A 19,584-nucleotide genomic window follows, 5' to 3' on the forward strand; every position below is an offset into this window, starting at 1 on the left:
GCCCGACCCTGGCGCCCTTTTGGAGGGGGGTGGAGGAGACCCTGCGGAGACTTTCCCCCACATTCATTCTATCCCCGGACATCATCTTTTTGTGGAGACCCTCTAGCTCCTTTCACCCACTGAAGAACAAGCTCCTAGCGTCACTAATAGATTCAGCCAAGGCCTTAATTCCCCCCCTATGGCAACAAAACACACCGCCTACATTGAGACAGTGGAAGGAGAGGGTGGACCTCCTCTACAATCTGGAGGAAATGCACAGCTGGACTAGAAACACATATGACAAATTCTTACAGATGTGGTTCCCATGGAGGGCCATTAGCGACTCTGACATATGGACCCGGTGAGCGGAGGCCCCCCCCCCATCTTAGCACCCGGCCGGTAAGTGACTTCTACATACGCTACCTTCTCTGGTTTCTCCGTTCTTCGTTTATCTCTCCTTTTGGCGCCTTCTCTGCCTGACAACGATTAATTATGCGACTATTGTGACACTCACAAACCCCCCCCCCTTCCCCCTCTACCACTGCTTCCCTCACCCACTTTCCTCATTTGCTCCTGCCTATCCCTAACCCCCCCCCCATATTTGCTCTTTAGCTCAATTTGCCGTTGCAATGAGCTATAGATTAAGACCTAGGTCTTTCTGCGGTGTAGAAATCTGCACTATCTCGAGACCTTGTGTGCACTCTCAGTGTAATACCTAAGTTCTCTCAGCACCATTGTTAGCGGTCTTGGCTATATTCTAACAAGTTGTTGACACAGATCTAGAGGCTAACGATTGTTAGACATTTTTCTTGATGTAACTCATATGGCTTCTATTGTGTGTTTATGTTCATTTAATGTTAAAAACCTGAATAAAAATTGATTTACAAAAAAAAAAAAAAAAATGGAAAATAAAGTTACCTTGACATAAGGCTTCATTAAATATATCCCTACCCTTTTGTTTCTACAGCCCCTGTGCGGACCCATGCGTCTCCATGGTAACAGATAACACACAAGTCCTATATATTCCATTACCGCAGTCAGGTTTTAACTCATTTCTATGTCCTTCATAAGTTCAATTAAAGTTGTGTTGTGTTGTGTTGCTATGGGAAAGCTGGGTGAAAATTTTTAGAGGCTGGATCTAAGACATATAGTATATCTTCTGTGTATATTACTTTACGCTAATTAAGGAATTAAATAAATCACATTTTGTACAATGAAAACGACAGCAAAATAAAAGTATAAAACAGCAACAAAACCTTCCTTGTGCCGCGTGTACACTCATTGTAAAAAAAAATCCGCCCCTAGAAGAAGTTGTCGTTTTGTTGCAAAACTCGTCATGGAGTTACATCTAAGGGAGATATGCAAATGATGAGAGTTGTGGGGTAATTAGATTACCGGTCTTGTCACATGAAGCCAAAAAAGTGGTTCCCCTCTTGGCCTATAGAAGGCTTTCAGAGGCTCCTTGTGTGTAGTGGCCTCTTCTTCCGCTTGTGTAGAGTTTGTTGACCACTAGACGCCTCTACGACGCAGAGAAGAGATTTCACCCCGTTACCACATCTTGTATACAAGCTAGAGGCGGTACAACAGGGTACTAGAGCCTCCATGCCCGCCCGTATCACATCTTGTATTCAAGCTAGAGGCGGTACAACAGGGTACTAGAGCCTCCATGCCCGCCCGTATCACATCTTGTATCCAAGCTAGAGGCGGTACAACAGGGTACTAGAGCCTCCATGCCCACCTGTATCACATCTTGTATCCAAGCTAGAGGTGGTACAACAGGGTACTAGAGCCTCCATGCCCCCTCATCACATCTTGTATCCAAGCTAGAGGCAGCACAACAAGTTACTAGAGCCTCCATGCTCGCTAGTATCACATCTTGCATCTAAGCTAGAGGCGGTACAACAAGGTACTAGAGCCTCCCTACAGGTTGTCAGTTCTTCACAATTGCTCTGATATTGTAATCACTTACTAATAACAATGTTACAATCGCACAGGAAGTGTCGTCCCATCTGACAGCTTTTAGGGGAGGGATTGTTTTGACAATGAGTGAATATAAATGATTGCATCAGTGAAATTAATATTCACAGCAGAGTGTTTTCCACCTCCAGAGAAGGATCCTCAGGGTATGATAATGTGTCTCGTCTGCAGAAAACAAACCAGTTGTGCTTTTATTGGATAATTAAAGGGTTGCTCAATCTTATGTAAATCAGACTAATTGTAAAACTTTCTAATATGTTCTGTGTGTTAATTCCTCAAGCATTTACAAGACTTTTGATTTATGTCTCTAAATTCAAATTTACATTTGAAGGGGTTGTAGGGGGCTTTGGGAATTTATTCTGTTGATGATTGGTAACATAGTAACATAGTTCGTTAGGCTGAATGAAGACAATGTCCATCTAGTCCAGCCTGTTTATCCTCGTGTGTTGTGGATCCAGAGGAAGGCAAAAAACCCCAAGAGCAGAAGCCAATTAGCCCTTTTGGGGAAAAAAAATCCTTCCCGACTCCCTAATGGCAATCAGACTGTTCCCTGGATCAGCCCCTAATGGGAACTTAGTAAAATTTAAAAAGTATTAAAAGTTTAGAAAAAAACATTTTCCAATAATGAAAAAAACCCACTTTATTAATCTTATTTTCCTTTTTTAGTCCCCACAGGAGATTTAAATTGGTGATCATCTGACTATATGTGCAGTATACTGCAATACGTCAGTATCACATTACATCATACATTTGCAGGCATCCTATTAAGCCATGCTACAGAACGGCATGAATAGCAGGTCTGGGGGCGTTTACAGGGACCCAGGCTGCTAGGGTAAGCAACGACACGTACATTTACAATGACACCCGACTTGTAGTGTACTTTTATAACTCTTGTCAGTAAGGGGTTCACGAGGACAAAACAAATTTTTGAAAAAGTACCTTTTAATTTGCTACGGTTGCTTTTGCAAGAGCAGATTTCCTGCAGATTTCCTGCCCAAACACCGTGGAGTGATGATATAACTAGTCAATCAGAACTTGTTTGAAGGGACTTTTATATAGGCTACTATGGAATCCTGGAATCCCCACCAATCCCTGAGAATGGGGGAGCCATGTCCCCACTATTTCATAGTTCAAGATTAATTCTCTCATTTCTGTAGTGCAGTAGGGAATGGAACTGCTTTGTGTGTTATGTCACTTTAATTTGGGGCCATTTTGTATAATGGTAATGGCATGTGACTTTGTGATGGCACAGTGTTGTGTGTTGTTGTCATCTAGGATGGCCCCAGACAGAGACGTAACTTGAAGCTCCTGGGCCCCCATGCAAAATCTGTAACAGGGCCCCCAAATATATGGGCCCCTTAAAGGGGTTGTCTCGCGCCGAAACGGGTTTTTTTTTGCATAGGCCCCCCGTTCAGCACAGGACAAACCCAAGGGATGTGTTGAAATAAAAATAATAATTTTACTTACCCGAATCCCCTCTCTACGACTTCTTCCTTCTTCCTACTTCTTCCTTCTCCAAGATGGCCGCCGGGATCTTCACCCACGATGCACCGCGGGTCTTCTCTCATGGTGCACCGTGGGCTCTGTGCGGTCCATTGCCGATTCCAGTCTCCTGATTGGCTGGAATCGGCACACGTGACGGGGCGGAGCTACGCAATGACACGTAGAAGGGGGCGGAGCCAGAACACCGCTTGTGCCCGGACCGACCAGAAGGGAGAAGACCCTTCTGCGCAAGCGCGTCTAATCGGGCGATTAGACGCTGAAATTAGATGGAGCCATGGAGACGGGGACGCCAGCAACGGAGGGGGTAAGTGAATAACTTCTGTATGGCTCATATTTAACCCCTTGAGTGGCGGGTTTCCTACCACCCTGTCGTGCCCACCAGGGCAGGTTTTTTAAAATGGTCTAATCATTGATTTTCAACTAATTTTGCAGTTGCGTCTCAAGAGCCATAACTTTTTCATTTTTCCATTGACATGGCCATGTGAGGGCTTGTTTTTTGCGGGACAAGTTGTGATTTTTTTTAAACAGGAGGGAGGAAAAAAAGAAATGGGGAAAAAAGAAAAAAAGGGGCCATGTCATTAAGGGGTTAAATAATGTATTAACTTCCTTCTCTGGGTCATTACGACGCACACAGATACCACATGTGTGATTGTATTTTTGATTTTTTACAAAGTAAAGGGAGACAAGTGTTTTTATCATTTTTTTTTTATAATTTTTTAACTTTTTTTTTTTTTAACTTTTTTTTTTTTTTTTTTGTCCCTTTAGGGGACTTCCACAGGGACCCATCAGGACCCCCTGATCACATTCTGGGGGTCCGATGGTGACAGCCCTTTACATGCTGCAGTGACAGCCCTTTACATGCTGCAGTCACATAGACTGCAGCATGTAAAGGGTTAACACAGCAGAGATCGGAGGTTTTCTCTGATCTCTGCTGTAAGAGCTGGTACCTAGCTGTCCTCTGACAGCTAACAACCAGCTCTCCCTGTCACAGAGACCATCGGCTTGCTTCTGACAAGCCGATGGTCTCTATGGCAACCTGTAAACAAAGCAGGAGGTTGCCGACATGTCGGCAATATCTTCTGCTGGTTTTTCAAAGCCCTTGCTTTGTTCTCTGTGGGTCTGTGCAGGCAGAGCACAGTGTCACAGCTTGTGGCATTGTGCTCTGCAGCTCCCATAGTGATACATAGCCCGGAAATCTTCCGGGCTATGTCACTATGAGCAGTGGAGCTCCTCCCGGAAAATTTCCGGGTGTGCCACTCAAGGGGTTAATGCACGATGTACATTACAAAGTGCATTAATATGGCCATACAGAAGTGCTTAACCCCACTTGCTTTCGCGAGACAACCCCTTTAAAGCTCCTGGGTCCGGGTGCAATCGCATCTTCTCCCTTCCCTATAGTTATGCCCCTGGCCCCAGATCGATATAAGACTCCACATAGGAGTGGAAGGGAGAGTGTGTAGTCACGACAGAAGAGCGTCAGGAAGCTTGAAAAGTCCACAAAGAAGAAAGCAGTTATATTGAGCAAGAAGCAGATAACAGTGAGTGCCGTCCACCATCACCAGTGACTCCTGAACTATAAAGAACAGATAGAAGTAAATATGGCTACCAGACCACACAGGATTGTTTGTAGTCTGTTACCATAGAAACGCACAGATCTGCATAGGAGCTGTAGAAACAAAAAAAACTGTAGGACATTTTTAATTACAACATATTGCAAAGTTGCTTCATTTCTCATTTTATATGGATTGGGGTAACAAAAAGATGGTTGCAAAGGTGGACATAGCCTTTATAAGCCCCATCCCACCAGGAACACAAGATGGGTGATCAAATAACTATGTATAAATATATTAGGGGACAATACAAGGATCTCTCCCATGATCTGTTTATACCCAGGACTGGTAACAAGAGGGCATCTGCTACTTCTAGAAGAAAGCAGGTTTCATCGCCAACACAGAAAAGGGTTCTTTACTGTAAGAGCAGTGAGGCTGTGGAACTCTCTGCCTGAGGATGTGGTGATGACAAAATCCATAGAGGAGTTTAAAAGGGGACTTGATGTCTTTCTAGAGGGGGAGGATATTACAGGATATAACTTTTAGGTGACCAGTGGGTTGTTGATCCGGGTATACAGGCAGGTAGGAACTATTAGAGGTTGATCCAGGGATTAGTCTGACTGACATTAGGGAGTTGGGAAGGAATTTTTCCCCGAAAGGCTAATTGGCTTCTGCCTCTTGGGGTTTTTTGCCTTCCTCTGGATCAACAAAGAGGTTAAACAGACTGAACTAGATGGACATTGGCTTCATTTGGCCTTACATACTATGCTACTATGTAAATCAGTCCTGATTCCCTTGTTAGTCCTTATTGCCCAACTACGGTGAAGGTGAACACATGCATGATTAATCGCTGCTCCCTCATCATGGGGGATCGTAAAGAGGAGTGGTGCAGTCCCCAGTGACCATTCATATTGTGTATATATCAGCTATCCTTTAACTAATATGTGAGCACTAGAGAAGGCATCCAATATATTTTTGCATTATTGTTTATTGTATCTAGGGCAAGCCATTTTATTGCTTTAATGATACTAAACAAGAGCAGACTTTCATCATACAAGAACAACTGTGTACAGTAACTATGAGGACATGGACAATGTGATGCAAGTTATACAGGCTATTTGCATGTTCTTGCTTTAAAATTCCACACTTATATGCCAAAAGTCATGGGACGAAAGACATCTAAAGGGATGTTGAGCCATGTCATCTGGATAGCTTCCCCCAGGTGTTTGTAGGTGCAAGTACTAATAGACCTCTACACCACTACCCAAAAAATGCTTGATTGGGCTCATGTCAGGAGAACGTGGACACCACACCATTCATAGAAACTCTCCAGAATGCTCTGAAAACCAATTATGCACCACTTGGGCCTCATGGCACAGTGCATTGTCCTGCTGGAATATCCCATCGTTGTGGGGGTATATGGAGTCCGTAAAGGGCTGCAAATGGTCACCAAGCAGTGAATTGTAGTGGGCAGCAGTCGATGATGTGTATGGGAAAACCAGTGAACTAAACCCATGCCAGAAGAACACATCCCACACCAATATGGAACCACCACCAGCCAACATAGTACCCTGTCAACGACCGGGGTCCATGGCTTCATGGGGACTGTGCCACACACGAACCCTTACCATCTGCCCTGAAACAATTGCTACTGTGACTCATTGGACCATGCCACACATTGCCAGTCTTCTAGGATCAAGTTAGCAAGCTCATGAGACTCGGTGAAGCACTGTGCCCGATGCTGTGGTGTTAACAGAGGTTTTCTGGTGGGTCTCTTGCTCCCATATCTCATTTGTCTGTTCGCACTGACAATTCTAGGCCAGAACACCCATGAACAGCCATTGCCATTGAGCTGTCCACTGGAGGGTGGTAATGTCTTCTATGATGTATTCCCAGTACACACATGACACTATGGATTGAAGGATGTAAAATGCCCGCACAACTTTGAAAATGGAGCCTCCCATCTGTCAGCCACCCACTATCCACACTATGATACTTCATGTCACCTTGCCATGGGCACGTTGGCCAATTTTCAAGCTCACTCACAAGATAACACCCCACAACCTATACAGGTCCCAAGCCGCCTTCTGCAGTACGGCCACTTCATAATCAATTTACATACTGCTATCCCATGACCTTTGGCACGTCAGTGCAAATATGAGTAGCAGACTATGAGCCTTTTTACTAAGAGACATAAGAATGAAATATTGATGAAGCTCTTTTGCTATAACTTGCTTGCCACGTGGAGCGCTTCTTGTGATGTACAATGCACTTTTTGTTGGTTATGGGTCAATTAGACCCATTGATCTTAGCAATTAACAGTCCATGCTCCAGCCTTGTACTAGCTTTTATGAGAAGGATGATGTGATCTTCTGAGAAGGCTAAAAGTCCTGTCTACAAAGAAGTACTGTAAGTATTGAACCATTGAAAAGGTTCAAAGGCATACTGCAAAATACAGTCCAATGTCCCACTGGGAGGAGGTCTGCTTTATCAGAAAGCTTCCCTCACAGCAATTGGAGATCTACTGTAGCTTGCCCACCCATCGTAGCCAAAATGAATGATTAGAGTAAGACAGACTCACATATCGAGGTTCAGTGTTCCCTTACACTAATGGTCTTCAGATAAAGTGATGGTAAAAGCTTCTACTTTGCACTACTCACCAGGCGGGCAGATCCCCGCACACATCTGCCCCCAGCTGCATTCAGTTAGCGAGCTCCGGCTGAAGTTCTGGACATAGGGTGTGTATTCTGAACTGCCAGATAGGCAGAAATGACCGGCTGCACAAGGACCCTGCAGCTTACCTCCCCTGTGGATCAGAAAGGGCAGTAAGCTTATGTCCATATACGGTAGGGTTATGGATGACAGTTCTGCAATTGCAAATATGCTCTATACCTCTGGATAGGTTGTTTCTGCAGCAGGTGCATGAATTTCTGCACATCCCATTAAGTTGACAGGAACAGTCACAGATTGCTGCAACAAACCTACAAAATGTGTATAAATATAGAATTTATACAGGGGTCTTACCTACAGTAATGTCCCGGGGGGCAAGGGAGACATTCGCCCTTCTCTCTCAGGCCACTCATTTCCATAGACGTATAGGTCCCATTAGGGCAAGGTAAAGGATAAAGTGTCCCTAGTAAAAGTAATGTCAATTAAGAAGGTGACATGTCCAATATATACTGCTGCAGTGCGGTATATAACAGTGGGATAATACATACCTGCAGGGCAATAGGAATATGGAGGACAGGGCTGCGGGTGGCCAGCCACTGCTTCCTGGCAGTAGAATCCTGGCTGGCATGGGGTGCAGGAATGAGACCCAGTATTTGGCTGGTACTGCCCAGTAGGGCAGGGTAGAGGATGGGAAGAGCCCGCAGTACAGAAATGGCCCTAAACAGGGTGGGGAATATGAAGGAAAAAGAATCAAGATTTGTCTAGATTTATGAAAGTAGAGGAAAGTCTGCAACATTCTGTTCTTGGTCTTTAATCACTTAACTTTTTCAGATATCTGCTTGCTGTCAGTGAATGGAAACATTCATGGTCTACATCTCTGGACCAAAAATATAGTTGACATAGCCGCAGTGTGCTAAAATATGTCTAATTCTCCATAAACACAGACGCAGCGCAAATCTCTCATTTCCCGAACTAGTTTATAGTTCTTACCAAACCCTATAAGGGTGGTTTCACATCTGCGTCCGGGTTCCGTTTTCCTGCTTTGTTCAGGGAGCAGAAAGTGGAATCCCCTGGCTGAACGTTTTAGTTTCATGACGGAATCATACAGAGCTGAACGGACCCCATTGACTATATTGGGGGTCCGTTCGGTTTCCGCTGCATGTAGTACTTTTTCTACCAGCCGGGTCTGTGACGGAACTTCCAACCGGAGGTTCCAATGTGGATGTGAAACCACCCTTAGACCGGCTGCACACGGACGGATCTGCATTGTGGAACCCGGAGTGGGCGTCCGCCTCCAGATCCCGCAGCAAATACCGCCCATAGCATGCTATGGAAAAGCGTTTTTCCTGCACATGAGCGATAATCAATTGTGATTTTCCGCTCGCGGTGGAGAAATCGCAGCAAGCTCTATTTTGAGCCGGATTCCGTGCGGACGGCTTCCGTTGACGTAAATGGAAGCCATCTGATCTGCGGCCCTTCTGCAATTATCATTGCAGAAAGGTTGTGGGATCCGCGTCATCGTCTAGCGATGGCGCGGCATAATCTGTACTGCACATGTGCGCCGGCTCGGCACGGTCACGGTACAGTATATGAAGACTACGGACAGGTACGCGGGGTCACCGGCCGGGCCGAGGGGCGGATTTCGCTGTGGGATTTTTCAGCATATTTGAGTACCAAATAGAGATGAGCGAGTATACTCACTATGGCACATTACTCGAGCGAGTAGTGCCTTAGCCGAGTATCTCCCCGCTCGTCTCTAAAGATTCGGGGGCCGGCGGGGGTGACAGGTGAGTTGCGGCGGGGAGCAGGGGGGAGCGGGGGGGAGAGAGGGATCTCCCCTCTGTTCCTCCCAACTCTCCCCCGCTGCTCCCCGAATCTTTAGAGACGACCGGGGAGATACTCGGCTAAGGCACTACTCGCTCGAGTAGTTTGTCTTAGCGAGTATACTCGCTCATCTCTAGTACCAAAGGTTCACTTTAAAATTAATGGGGGAAATTGCAAATGCGCGCAAAATACGCTAGGAGATGCGTGAAACCCTGCGTAATTCTGCTGGCAGAAGAACACATCTGCAACTAGTTAGCCATTTCAATCAGGGCATTTGCGCAAATGAACTTGACCTGCACGCAGAAAAAGTACAGTAAAATACGCCGATACACGCGCAGAAAGCCTCGCTCAGTGCACAAATATGTTGGTGTGCAAAACTGCGCCTACACGCGTGTGAAGCTGTCCTAAGGCTGCCTTCTCACATGGCGGAATCACTGCAGGCATTCTGTAGCAATTCCGCAAGAATTCCATGGTGGCTATAGCCACAGCTAAGACCGGATTCACACGGGCGGATTTGCATGCACAATACGCAGTGAATAGAACCCACTGATTTCAATGGGTTCATTCATATGCACATATTATCATTTTGGTCCCACAAAAAAAACTATTATTTTTCCGCAAATCCCCATAGAAGTCAATAAGGGGTGCGCAAATGTGTGCAAAATATGGTAGGAGATGCATGAAACATCAGGAGAAATAACACCTCTGGAACTCATTAGACTATTTAGACATTTTAATCAGTGCGGGTTTTTCTTTGCTGTGCGCAAATGAACAGGACTTTTGGGTGCAAAAAAAGGGGAAAAAAATTAGCATCTAAAGGAACCTACGGTTTTCTACGGGTTCTTTTAGATGAATGATTTTTTGACCCCGAGATTTGCCCTATCGTTTGATGGCACAAAGCTGGTGGCTCCCATGGGAGTCTATGTGAGCCGGCAGGCAAAGGGAGGGAGAGGGATGAAGGAAGTCCCCGCGGGGATGCCTTTTTTCATTGTTCTGGTGACCGAGGAATTTCAAGGCTGTGATGTCATTGCACTACAAGATGCTGCAGCCCGCCGTGTAAATTCGCGGGGACCAGCTGCGATGATAGGAGCCGATTTTTTTGCATGGCTATCAGACCGCTGAGCCGATATACGTTGTCCTCGTGTGCGGGGGGGGGGGGGGGGGGGGGAGGGGGGATGGAAGAGCCAGGAGCAGGAACTGAGCTCCCGCCCCCTCTATGCCTCCTCTCCGCCCCTCTGCACTTTTTGCAATGACAGGAGGTGGGATGGGGGCGGGGCTAAGTTCTGTGTGTATTAGCCCCGCCCCCGTTCTGCCTCTCCCCATTGCAAATAGTGCAGAGGGGCGGAGAGGAGGCATAGAGGGGGCGGGAGCTCAGTTCCTGCTCCTGGCTCTTCCATCCCCCCCCCCCCTGCAGATGAGGACAACGTATATTGGCTCGGCGTGAAAACCGAGCCGATATACGTTTGTCTGAATGCAGCCTAAGGCTGCTATTACATGAGCGCTGTTAATGCTTGTGTAATTGCATTAATTGCCAGGCTGCACCTATACGGTTGTAGGTTCAGCCCGGCAATTGTTGGGAAAAGATGAGTGCTTGCGGCTTATGCCAGTCTGAGGGCTTATTCACACATCTGATATCTGTGTCCGTGTACAGCTTGTGTTGCAAAGGCTCACATACAGACCCATTGACTTCAATGAGCCTTAGGCATGGAACTTTTTTTATTGGACCAGTGGTCCATGGAAAGAAAATAGGACATTCTGCAAATTTTTTCCACTCTGTATCACAGATGAGAGTAGGAGATGCAATGTCCATGGTCCCGCTGCTTGGACTGCAGATTTAATAAAAGACACATGTCTTAAAGGGGTTCTGCCAAGTTCTAAAGTTCTACCCTATCCACAGGATTGGGGATAACGTTATGATTGGAGACGGTCCAACCTCTGGGACCCCCCGAGGACCGATTGGTCACTGAGTGAATAGAGTGAAGGTCGTGCAGGGGCTCCTTTCACTTTGATGATGGCACCAGAGATTGCTGAAGTCCTTGAACTCTATCATCTCTGCCAGTCTCACTGAAGTGAATGCAGCAGGGGTGAGTCTGTGTGACCTCTGCTCCATTCTCTCAGGGACCGACCAGACTTCTCGGGATCGTTGGAAATCCCAGTGGTTGGAAACACACCAATCATAAAGTTATGCTGTGGATAGGGAATAACTTCAGAACTTGGCACAATGCCTTTAACCCTTTCCAATCCACTGTCTGACGACATTCTTATTGAAGGCTGTACAGCTCCGATGTCGGAAGACGTCCGGCAGGGTATTCTTACTGTATATTACTGGCCACTCTGTTGTCGGGGGCCTCTCCAGCATGTCCCATTCCACAGTACTGGCTCTAGCCAGCAGATGGCACCATGGTGAAATGGCAGAAAGAGAAAGCCCCCTAGGAAACCCTAAATCCAAAATTGGATTGCAAAGGGATAATAAAGTTGAGGCATTTGGAACGGTCTAAAAATCAGACAATTTGAGCTATTTTCTGGCTTTTGTCTTAATGAATGAATCTACCACAGAAGACCCCAGGAAGACCCCCAGCATTCTCACGGCTACTTTTCAAATTAGTGACTACTGAGAAAAGTTGCAAATATTTGTGTGAATATAATATGCATCAAGAAATGCAACTTTTTGAAGCGCCTTGAACCGGTTTATAGCGATGAGTAGATGTGGGTCAGGCTGTTCTCAGCGCCAGACGGTCATTACATCATCTCTTCATACTGCTTATCTGATGGACGTGATAAACTTGTAGGGTAAATATTCATATGATACTTTACAAGCAGAGCGGCTGCAGACTGCGCTCATGTACACTGCCAGTGGGGGGCGTAACACCAGAGCTACTGACACTGCAGGTTGGGGTAATATGTAACCCCTCTATATGTTACATTGTATCACACCAGCGGCTGAACACATGCTCGAATGCTATAGTTTTGTGCACATGCGTGCATTTGGTGGAAAATAGAAGCCATGGACTCGCTATCATGTGTGTTTTTGGCGTACGCAATTAGGTCTTGCAGTGCACTGATGCCACAGCGCCGAAATGCCTCGCTGAGCAAAACAATGTAAAATGACTTAAAAAGGCCTCACAAGAGGCACCTATCATTGTTTAGCAGCACTTGCTGCTGTTAAACTCCCTCCCTTTGCCCACCTGCTCGCATGGTCTCCCATAGGAGTCTATGGAGCTGCCGGTGTTTTGCTGTCAGAAGATAGGACAAGTTCTATCTTTTGACACGAGAGAACTAAGCCAAGCTAAGACAGCCCAGGGGTCTTTCAGAAGGCCTTTGGCTACCATGACACCCGCACGGCTCCCTGACACCCAACCTGTATGGAGAGAGGTCGCCCCGCGATCTCTCTTCATACATACCCCTACGCTGCAGGACATTAAGGAATGTTAAGGGGTTAAAAAAAAAATTAAAAAGTTAATAAAAAAGTTTTTAAAAAGCCCTTTACAATATTTATAATAAAAAAACTAAATAAAAAAAAAGCAAAAACATATTATTTTATCATATGTGTCCATAAAAGTCTGATCAATCAAAGTAACTCGTTATCAACCCCACATCAGAAGAAAAATACACATCAGAATTGCGGGGTTTCTTTTGGTCACCCCATTTCCAAGAAAAAATGTAATAAAAAGCGATCAAAAAATAATATGTAATCCAAAATGATACCAATAGAAACTACAGGATGTCCCTCAAAGAATGAGCCCTCACACATCTATGGTGACGGAAAAATAAAAGTTATGGCTGTCAAAAGATGGCGGCAGAAATTTTTTTTCTAAAGATACTTTATTTATAAAAGCAGTACAGCAAAAAAAAAAAAATCTATAAAGGTTGTATTGTCGGAATTGCACCAACCCACAGAACAAAGTTAGCATTTTGTCCTTGCTGAAGTCTGTACATCATAGGAACAAGGTCACCACCAAAGATGGTAAAATTGCCCTTTTTTTTCTATTTCGCTCCACTTAGGAATTTTTTAAATTTTTTCAGTACATTATATGGTACATTACATAGTGCCATTGAAAAATACAACTTGTCCCTCAAACAACAAGACCTAGGACAGATAAACTGATAGATAGATAAATAAAAGAGTTAGGATTTTTGAAGAGTGGAGAGGAGAAACAAAAACTGTAGAAAACATAGGGCCGCACCCTTAAGGGGTTAACCCCTTCCAATCCACTGAAGACACTCTGATTAAAGGCTGTACAGCTTTCAATGTCGAAAGACGTCCAGCAGGGTGTTCTTACTATATATTACTGACCGCTCTGTTGTCGGGGGGGCCTCTCCAGCATGTCCCATACCGCAGTACTGGCTCTAGCCAGCAGATGGCGCCATTGATGATATAATGGCTGAAAGAGAAAGCCCCCAAGGAAACCCCGAATCCAAAACTGGATTGCAAAGGGTTAAATAGAATCATTCTTGAACAGTAGAGTGGATAATGAAAGCTGCGCTGTGATTGGTTGCTGTGGACGGGTTTTTATAGACAGTTCCACAAGTCTTTATGATCTACACAATGGATATGATATTTAGGAGGTAAGACAATGCCATTAGTATAGAACATCTACAGAACAATTGCATAACGTTCCATTAAACAAGGAGTAAGCTATACATGCCGGAACCAGAATATCCCTTTAAATGCATGAATGGTTGCATAACTCCTCAGTATGGTGTTCTGGGAGGGAGGTCACCCTGTGTGCTCAATTTACTAAACACAATGTAATTTATTTGTGCGTCAGGGAGGAACTCGGATAAATATAAAGCATGCAATTATTGCAAGGACGTAGGCATCTAAATGTGAGCTCATCGTACCAGGCAAAACCACATTGCACTGGAAGCACGAGGGCAAGGAAATATGAAAGTTCGTTATTAGCAACAGGTGATTAAAGCCAGTTCCGTCCTGTATCCAATTATCTGTACTGTCCACACATTAGAGGGATATTACCAGCACATATGATTATGGAATATCAAACATATTAGTCACACATGTCTGATAAATGAAAGCCCAATAGCTGGGACCCTTACTGATCGCTGAATGCAAGGGGCTGCAAAAGTTCTTGCGCCTGAACCAGAGAAAGACTTGTGACTATTGTTATGTGCCGCCGTACACACACGGACCCAAGAAGAGTGGGCAAAAAGTTTGTTAAACATCATGAAGTACTTGTTGTAGCTGTTGATGATGCAGAAAACTGAATATTTGTTGAATATGTACTCATGCCCCTACAGCATCCTCTGTGCCCTTCATGGCTATACCCCCTCACTGGGAAGGAGATCAGGTCATGATTTGATAGAATTCTTGGTATCCCTGTATTGTCACAAAAACACCAGAGCACAACTGCCCCAGTAATGGTTGGAGGCGTAACTTGAAGCTCCTGGGCCCAATCCAAAACCTTGAACGGGGCCCCGAATATAATAATGCTTTATTCATAGTACTGGGCTCCCTATATAGAGAAGAGAGGCCTTAAGGGCCCCCCAAGGCTCCTGGGCCCCGGGTGCAACTGCATCCCCTGCATCCTCTATAGTTACGCTCCTGGTTGGAGCATGGCTTGGTGAAGCCTGGTTGGTTCTTAATTGCTCCTGGACTGGGGATCATCATGCCATCTCATTTGCCCATGAAAATGCCACTATTATCCCTCCTGGACAAAGTGTGCATCTGTGGAGGTTCCAAATTATGGGGCAACTCTGTTTCCAAAACACCCCCCATATCAGAATTGCAAGGGGCTACCTAATCAACGTGTACAGTGTGTTAGACAACGGTAGAACACTGGGCCGGAGCGTAGGATGTTCAGCTCTGGAATCCTAGATCACGTGGTAGTAGCCATGCCACTTTTGTATTACCGCGTGATGGTCTGTCATAAACGATAGGCCATGAACACACACTCTTCAAGAGAGCTGCGAATGATTGGCCAAGACCAAATGGTAAGCCTCAGGTAGTGTCTATGGGCATGGCTAACAGGATGTTTTTTTTGTCCATTCATACTACGGATGAGGGATTAGTTAGTGGAAGCTACAGATTACCTTACCGCTGCCCAAGAGTGGCATATGTCAGTATGTTTTGTACTTTGCCACACTAAGGACTCTCTCACACGGCCGTAGGCTTTTCACATGCACCCGGCGGTGCTTTAAAAATGCGTGAACAGGCATACAAATCTAACGTTTGTGTGGCCGTTCAGATGGCATGGGCCCGGCGCATATACACCAAGGCCGCCATGCTGTTGCTTTTCCCTCCCCTTCACTGGCTCACCTCCTCCCTTCTACCCTCAGGCTGTTTGCAATAGGAGGGGGTGGGACAGGGCAGAGCTAAGCTCTCGCCCCCCCCCCCCGCCCCTTGTTTGCAGCCAGCAATGGGAGGGGGCAGGACAAGGCAGCACTTAGCTCCGCCCTGCCCCACCCCATTGCAAACAGACAGAGAGGAGGAGAGAAGGGGGAAGGAGTTTAGCAGTCATGCTGCTAAACTCCCTCCCACCTCCCTTCTCCGGCCGCTGTCATTGGCTCCCATAGGGGCCCATGCAGCGGCTGACGAATTGTGGCCAGAAAGATAGTTCCAGGACTATCTTTTCGGCCTGGCGTAAAAGCGCCCGGCACTATATTGACCCGGCCGGGCACTTTTACGCTGCGGGAATATCGCCATGTTATCTGATGCATTGGAATTCAATGCATCAGATTGTAGTATATTGGCCGGCCGTGGAAACCGCGGCCGATATACACTTGTGTGAACGAGGCCTTAGGTATTCAAATGCATCAAATACTTGACTACAATTTAGAGCAAAAAGGGAATTCTGACAGCTAAATGAAACCTGTGAGACCTCCCACACTGTTAAGTAATAGTGAAATAATAGCTCTTGGAGCATCAGTATTGGGGATCTGGGGACTAGCAATAACTAATGGTATAGCATGTGATAAGGCAAGAGCCCTTAACACTACCTCACAGGCTCTTGACTTACCACTGTTGGATGTACAAGGTACTCTACAGAACAGAGCAACGATTTATGGTATTCAATCATGGATGTGAGAAATTTGAAGGTATGCGTTCTTTCAACCTAATTGAAAATTCGGAATCTAATCACAAAAAAATATTCAAGATATCAGACATTCAGGCAAAATAAGGACCGGGATGGTTTGATTGGCTTTCCAGTTGCTGGTTCAGTGTGTTTTGGCTTCGTCTACTTTTCAGTATATTTCGTGGTGTAGTGGTAAGTTGTATACTCCTCTGCTGTTGCATTCCATGCATACCTAATCTAGTGGGTTTTTTATGTTAATTAAAATAAATTATTATTACAAGTGAGGCATGTTCTAGCCTCGCATCAAATGTCTTTGTATAAATATCTCTGAGGATTGACTTATAAATCAGATTACTTCCTATAAAATTCAATACTGTGCGCGATTTGTAAGCTTTCTCGTGCTCGAACACCTAATTTTGCCCCCTGCAAACATACCAACTAGTGAATATTTCGCTAACAGGACTTAGGTAAGAAGGCACCCTGTGTGAATGTTTTTTGGCATCCCCATCATAAGAGAAAAATGATATATATTGCTCTGATAGGCAGTCTGACTGTATTCTGCTTGCACAGAAAACAGCATACCCAGTTCAGTGTATGCATACTATACCAGAATCAAGCTCCTAACATAAATACGGCACAAGAAGCAAACTCATAAATATAGCACCAACCAACATCCGTACATAGATACAATATCAAAACTAAGCTAATAACATAAATAGAGCATCAGGATAAAGGTCATAACATTAATACAGCACAAACCAACCTCTGTACATAAATACTATACCAGAACTAATCATTACATAAATACAGTACCAGAACCAAACTCAGTACATAAAGACAGTACCAAAGTCAATACATAAAAACAGCACCAGAACCAAGCTCACTATATAAATAGAAATAAAGCAATGTAAGTAAAGTTATAAGGCATCTAAAAGAGCTACCATTACCTTTGGGCACAGAAAAGCAGTAGGGCTGGTAGAGGTGAAGTTTCCTGGGCAGAAGAATCCAGCTGAGCACAAGCCGGTGGGTGAAGTCAGACCAACACTGGCACAAAAATACCCAGCATAGCATGGCACACAGCTGTCTGTGGAAGAGCCACCTAGGAAAAACAAATCACTGAAATGGTTCAGAGGCTTCACGGTGATACGATCCCTCGGTATAGCAATAAGGCACCAGGACAAAAGGTGACTCCTGAATCTAGCCTACTAATTAGAGATGAGTGAGTATACTCGCTAAGGCACATTACTCGAGCGAGTAGTGCCTTAGCCGAGTATCTCCCCGCTCGTCTCTAAAGATTCGGGGGCCAGCGGGGAGCGTCGGGGGAGAGCGGGGAGGAACGGAGGGGAGATCTCCCTCTCTCCCCCCCGTTCCCCGTCGCAACCCACCTGTCACCCGCGCCGGCCCCTGAATCTTTAGAGACGAGCGGGGAGATACTCGGCTAAGGCACTACTCGCTCGAGTAATGTGCCTTAGCGAGTATACTCGCTCATCTCTAATGAGGAGCAATGGCAGCATTACCCTAGAATTCTACTTCATGAAATGTTGGTACTTGCATGCAAGGCAGTGGCGATAAGATGGATGGCAGACGACCCCCTAGTGTGACCCAATGGTGCAGTGTGGTTAATTCCACATCCCCTATGAGAAGGTTGTTTTTAAAAACAGAAAATGCCCAGAGAACTTCCACAAAGTATGGGATATGTGGAGCGATTCTCCAGATATAGTATTTTGACAGAAAGTTTACTAGTTCAGCTGCCTGCACACGAATGGGTTGGATTCCAGCTGCGGGATACCGCAGCAGAATCCAACCATGTGCCGGTCAGAGACCCCTGCGTACCTGTCAGTTGTCTTTGTGTGTAGGTGGCCGAAGCACTGCGAATGTGCCGGCCATTGTGCCGACGCACATGCACAGTACAGATTCTCCTGCGCCATTGCTAGGCGATGACCCGGATACCGCGACTCTTCTGCAATGTTCATTACAGAAGGGCCGCGGGACAGGCGGCTTCCACTGAATTCAATGGAAGCCGACCGTGTGTGTCCCGCACTAAAATAGAACATGCTGCGATTTTTTTCCCCTGCAAGCGAAAAATCGCGATTGATGGGCACAGAAAAGTGCTTTTGCATACCATGTATATAGAAGGTATTTGCTGCGGAATCCAGGGGCGTATGCCGGCCCCGAATTCAGCAATGCAAATCCGTCCGTGTGCAGGCGGCCTTCTTCCTAGAGCAGTTTGGTCCGGGAGTTAGCGCTGGGTAGCATAAGAAATGAATCATGCAACATTCTGATTGTATGGCATTTCGGAATATAGAGACCTTTAGCTTCCCCCCCACTACTGTCTCTATCATTATGGGCTTTTTGAGCTTACATACCATGTTGCTATGTTACCTAGCGCTGCGGAATAAGTTGGTTCTATACGAATAAAGTTTATCATTACCTTCATATATACAACCTTCCCTTAAAGATAATGAGTTTTGACGTCGAGATATACTGACAAATCCCATAGACAAATCAAAAATCCTGAGGTCAAAACTCATTCTGCTGTACCAATAGTCTTCTCACTATGTCGATAGTGTTAGTAGCATCTAGATACATCTATACTCCAGGCTGAGACATTTGATGTAAGCCTTGTGTAAAGGGTCTTAGGAGGACTACAGTACCTGTTGTATTTTTCAGGGTCCCAACAGGGCAAGGTTTTGGAGAAAGGGTTCCCTCGGGGCAGTAATGACCGGCAGGACAAGGACCATTGAGCGGAAAGCGGGTCGTCTTCTGGGGAATCTTGTCTGCTGCCTCTCCTTCACAGTAGAAGCCAGCAGAACATAAGCCTGTGCAAGAGAGATCAATGCAAAGTACAAAATGGGATATCAGACGTTGCAGTTGAGTAATACTGTCGTAATACACTCTATAGAATGATGTTCTGGAAGGAGGGCAACACTTTCCCATGGATCCCTTGCAGCAGCCCTGAGGATGGATCAATCTGTCCAGAGCTGGCGAGCAGGAGTCAGCTGTGGGCGGAGTGGAAGTCCGTAGAAATCGGTTAACGCCAACGTGGCGCC

At 45.6% G+C, this 19,584-nt stretch overlaps 1 long non-coding RNA gene across 1 annotated transcript; it reads right to left on the reverse strand.

Moving 5' to 3' along the window:
* Positions 1–8,261: 8,261 nt before the first annotated feature.
* On the reverse strand, positions 8,262–19,304 carry LOC136632042 (uncharacterized). The gene is made up of 3 exons (XR_010793128.1): positions 19,189–19,304; positions 17,482–17,633; positions 8,262–8,396 (listed from the first exon to the last, which is right to left on the reverse strand). It is a non-coding gene; the product is annotated as an uncharacterized lncRNA (long non-coding RNA).
* Between the last annotated feature and the right edge of the window lie 280 nt (positions 19,305–19,584).

The sequence above is a fragment of the Eleutherodactylus coqui genome, chromosome 6 (assembly GCF_035609145.1).
Source record: "Eleutherodactylus coqui strain aEleCoq1 chromosome 6, aEleCoq1.hap1, whole genome shotgun sequence".
In the NCBI taxonomy this organism is placed as follows: Eukaryota; Metazoa; Chordata; class Amphibia; order Anura; family Eleutherodactylidae; genus Eleutherodactylus; species Eleutherodactylus coqui.